Genomic DNA, 4,630 nt, shown 5'->3' on the forward strand with positions numbered 1-4,630 from the left:
CCCCCAATACTAAACCCTGACCCCTGACACCAAGTACAGTCCCCCAACTCTGAATCCTGAACCCTGACACCAAGTACAGTCCCCCAATACTAAACCCTGACCCCAAGTACAGTCCCCCAACTCTGAACCCTGAACCCTGACGCCAAGTACAGTCCCCCGACCCTGAACCCTGACCCCTGACCTCAAGTACAGTCCCCCAACTCTGAACCCTGAACCCTGACCCAATTGCTGTCCCTCAACCCTGAACCCTGAACCCTGACCCCAAGTACAGTCCCCCAAACATGAACCCTGACCCCAAGTACAGTCCCCCAACCCTGACCCCTGACCCCAATATAGTCCGCCAACCCTGAACCCTGACCCCTAACCCCAAGTACAGACCCCAACCCTGATCCATGACCCCTGACCCCAAGTACAATCACCCAACACTGAACCCTGACCCCTGACCCCAAGTACAGTCCACCAATCCTGAGCTCTGACCCCTGACCCCAAGTACAGTCCCCCAACACAGACCTCTGACACCTGACCCCAAATATAGTCCCCCAAAACTGAACCCGGACCCCAAGTAATGTCCCCCAACCCTGAACCCTGACCCCTGACCCCAAGTAGAGTCCCCCAATACTAAACCCTGACCCCTGACCCCAAGTACAGTCCCCCAACTCTGAACCCTGAACCCTGACGCCAAGTACAGGCCCCCAACCCTGAACCCTGACCCCAAGTATAGTCACCCGACCCTGAACCCTGACCCCTGACCCCAAGTACAGTCCCCCAAACCTGAGCCCTGACCCCTGACCCCAAGTAGAGTCCCCAATACTAAACCCTGACCCCTGACCCCAAGTACAGTCCCCCAACTCTGAACCCTGAACCCTTATGCCATGTACAGTCCCCCAACCCTGAACCCTGACCCCTGACCTCAAGTACAGTCACCCAACCCTGAACCCTGACACCTGACCCCAAGTACAGTCCCCCAAACCTGAACCCTCACCTCTAACCCCAAGTACAGTACCCCAACCCTAACCCCTGACCCCAAGTACAGTCCCCCAACCCTGAACCATGACCCCAAGTACAGTCCCCCAATACTAAACCCTGAACCCTGACCCCTGACCCCAAGTACAGTCCACCAATCCTGAGCTCTGACCCCTGACCCCAAGTACAGTCCCCCAACACAGACCTCTGACACCTGACCCCAAATATAGTCCCCCAAAACTGAACCCGGACCCCAAGTAATGTCCCCCAACCCTGAACCCTGACCCCTGACCCCAAGTAGAGTCCCCCAATACTAAACCCTGACCCCTGACCCCAAGTACAGTCCCCCAACTCTGAACCCTGAACCCTGACGCCAAGTACAGGCCCCCAACCCTGAACCCTGACCCCTGACCCCAAGTATAGTCACCCGACCCTGAACCCTGACCCCTGACCCCATGTACAGTCCCCCAAACCTGAGCCCTGACCCCTGACCCCAAGTAGAGTCCCCAATACTAAACCCTGACCCCTGACCCCAAGTACAGTCCCCCAACTCTGAACCCTGAACCCTTATGCCATGTACAGTCCCATAACCCTCTATCACTGTAACTGCCCCCAGCCCCATAACCCTCTATCACTGTAACTGCCTTCAGCCCCATAACCCTCTATCACTGTAACAGCCCCCAGCCCATAACCCTCTATCACTGTAACATTCCCCCAGGACCATACCAAGTACAGTCCCCCAACCCTGAACCATGACCCCAAGTACAGTCCCCCAATACTAAACCCTGAACCCTGACGCCAAGTACAGTCCCCCAACCCTGAACCCTGAACCCTGACCCCAATTGCTGTCCCTCAACCCTGAACCCTGAACCCTGACCCCAAGTACAGTCCCCCAACTCTGAACCCTGAACCCTGACGCCAAGTACAGTCCCCCAACCCTGAACCCTGACCCCTGACCCCAAGTACAGTCACCCAACCCTGAACCCTGACCCCTGACCCCAAGTACAGTCCCCCAAACCTGAACCCTCACCTCTAACCCCAAGTACAGTACCCCAACTCTAACCCCTGACGCCAAGTACAGTCCCCCAACCCTGAACCCTGACCCCAAGTACAGTCCCCCAACCCTGACCCCTGACCCCAATATAGGTCGCCAACCCTGAACCCTGACCCCTAACCCCAAGTACAGACCCCAACCCTGATCCATGACCCCTGACCCCAAGAACAGTCCCCGAACACTGAACCCTGACCCCTGACCCCAAGTACAATCACCCAACACTGAACCCTGACCCCTGACCCCAAGTACAGTCCACCAATCCTGAGCTCTGACCCCTGACCCCAAGTACAGTCCCCCAACACAGACCTCTGACACCTGACCCCAAATATAGTCCCCCCAAACTGAACCCGGACCCCAAGTAATGTCCCCCAACCCTGAACCCTGACCCCAAGTAGAGTCCCCCAATACTAAACCCTGACCCCTGACCCCAAGTACAGTCCCCCAACTCTGAACCCTGACGCCAAGTACAGGCCCCCAACCCTGAACCCTGACCCCTGACCCCAAGTATAGTCACCTAACCCTGAACCCTGACCCCTGACCCCAAGTACAGTCCCCCAAACCTGAGCCCTGACCCCTGACCCCAAGTAGAGTCCCCAATACTAAACCCTGACCCCAAGTACAGTCCCCCAACCCTGAACCATGACCCCAAGTACAGTCCCCCAACCCTGAACCCTGACCCCAAGTACAGTCCCTCAATCCTGAGCTCTGACCCCTGACCCCAAATATAGTCCCCCAAAACTGAACCCGGACCCCAAGTAATGTCCCCCAACCCTGAAACCTGACCCCTGACCCCAAGTGCAATCCCCCAACACTGAACCCTGAACCCTGACCCCAAGTACAGTCCCCCAACCCTGAACCCTGACCCCTGACCCCAAGTACAGGCCCACAACCCTGAACCCTGACCCCATGTGCAGTCCCCCACCCCTGAACCCCGACCCCTGACCCCAAGTACAGTCCCCCAACCCTGAACCCTGACCCCGAGTACAGTCCCCATCCTGAACCCTGACCCCTGACCCCAAGTAAAGTCCGCCAACCCTGACCCCTGACGCCAAGTACAGTCCCCCAACTCTGAACCCTGAACCCTGACCCCAGGTAGAGACCCCCAACCCTGACCCCTGAACCCTGACCCCAAGTAAAGTCCCCCAACCCTGAACCCTGAACCCTGACCCCGAGTACAGTCCCCAACACTGAACCCTGATCCCTGACCCCGAGTACAGTCCCCAAGCCCTGAACCCTGACCCCTGACGCCAAGTACAGTCCCCCAACCCTGAACCCTGAGCCCTGACCCCAAGTACAGTCCCCCAACCCTAAACCTGACCCCAAGTACAGTCGCCCAACCCTGAACCCTGACCCCAAGTACAGTCCCCCAACCCTGAACCCTGACCCCTGACCCCAAGTACAGTCCCCCAACACTGAACCCTGAACCCTGACCCCAAGTACAGTCCCCCAACACTGAACCCTGAACTCTGACCCCAAGTACAGTCCCCCAACCCTGAACCCCGAACCCTGTCCCCAAGTACAGTCCCCAACCCAGACCCCTGACCCCAAGTACAGTCCCCCAACCATGAACCCTGACCCTGACCCCAAGTACAGTCCCCCAACCCTGAACTCTGACCCCAAGTACAGTCCCCCAACCCTGAACCCTGAACCCTGAACTCTGACCCCAAGTACAGTCCCCCAACGCTGAATCCTGAGCCCTGACCCCAAGTACAGTCCCCCAACCCTGAGCCCTGAACTCTGACCCCAAGTACAGTCACCCAACCCTGAACTCTGACCCCTGGTACAGTCGGCCACCCTGAACCCCGAACCCTGACCCCAAGTACACTTACCTGAACCCTTAACACTGACCCCGTGTACTGTCACCCAACCCTGAACCCTGACCCCTGACCACAAGTACGGTCCCCCGACCCTGAACCCTGACCCCAAGTACAGTCCCCCAAGCCTGAACCCTGAACCCTGACCCCAAGTACAATCCCCCAACCCTGAACCCTGACCCCAAGTACAGTCACCAACCCTGAACCCTGACCCCTGACCCCAAGTACATTCCCCCAACCCTGAACCCTGACCCCAAGTACAGTCCCCCAACCGCGAACCCTGACCCCAAGTACAGACCCCAAACCGTGAACCCTGACCCCAAGAACAGTCCCCCAACCCAGAAACCTGAACCCTGACCCCAAGTACAGTCCCACAACCTGAACCCTGACCCCAAGTACAGTCCCCCAACCCTGAATCCTGAACTCTGACCCCAAGTAGTGAATTAGGAAGCATAGATTGGACTAGGAGATTATAGATGGTCAGGTGTGAGTATAGATGGTCAGGTGTGAGTATAGATGGTCTGGTGTGAATATAGATGGTCCGGTATGAATATAGATGGTCAGGTGTGAAGAAAGATGGTCAGGTGTGAATATAGATGGTCAGATGTGAAGAAAGATTCGGTTACCACAATTCGGTTACGTTCACCTTAGTGATGGGAAGAGATAGGCATGAACCTCGGGTCAGCAATTTTAGCTGGGGTAAGGGCGATTATGAGGCTATCAGGAGTGAATTAGGAAGCATGGATTGGATTAGGGGATTACAGGGACTGGGAACGTCCGAAATGTGGAGTTTTTTCAA

This window comes from Carcharhinus amblyrhynchos, unplaced genomic scaffold, assembly GCF_965287045.1.
Source record: "Carcharhinus amblyrhynchos unplaced genomic scaffold, sCarAmb.v2.hapA chromosome_303, whole genome shotgun sequence".
Lineage (NCBI taxonomy): Eukaryota > Metazoa > Chordata > Chondrichthyes > Carcharhiniformes > Carcharhinidae > Carcharhinus > Carcharhinus amblyrhynchos.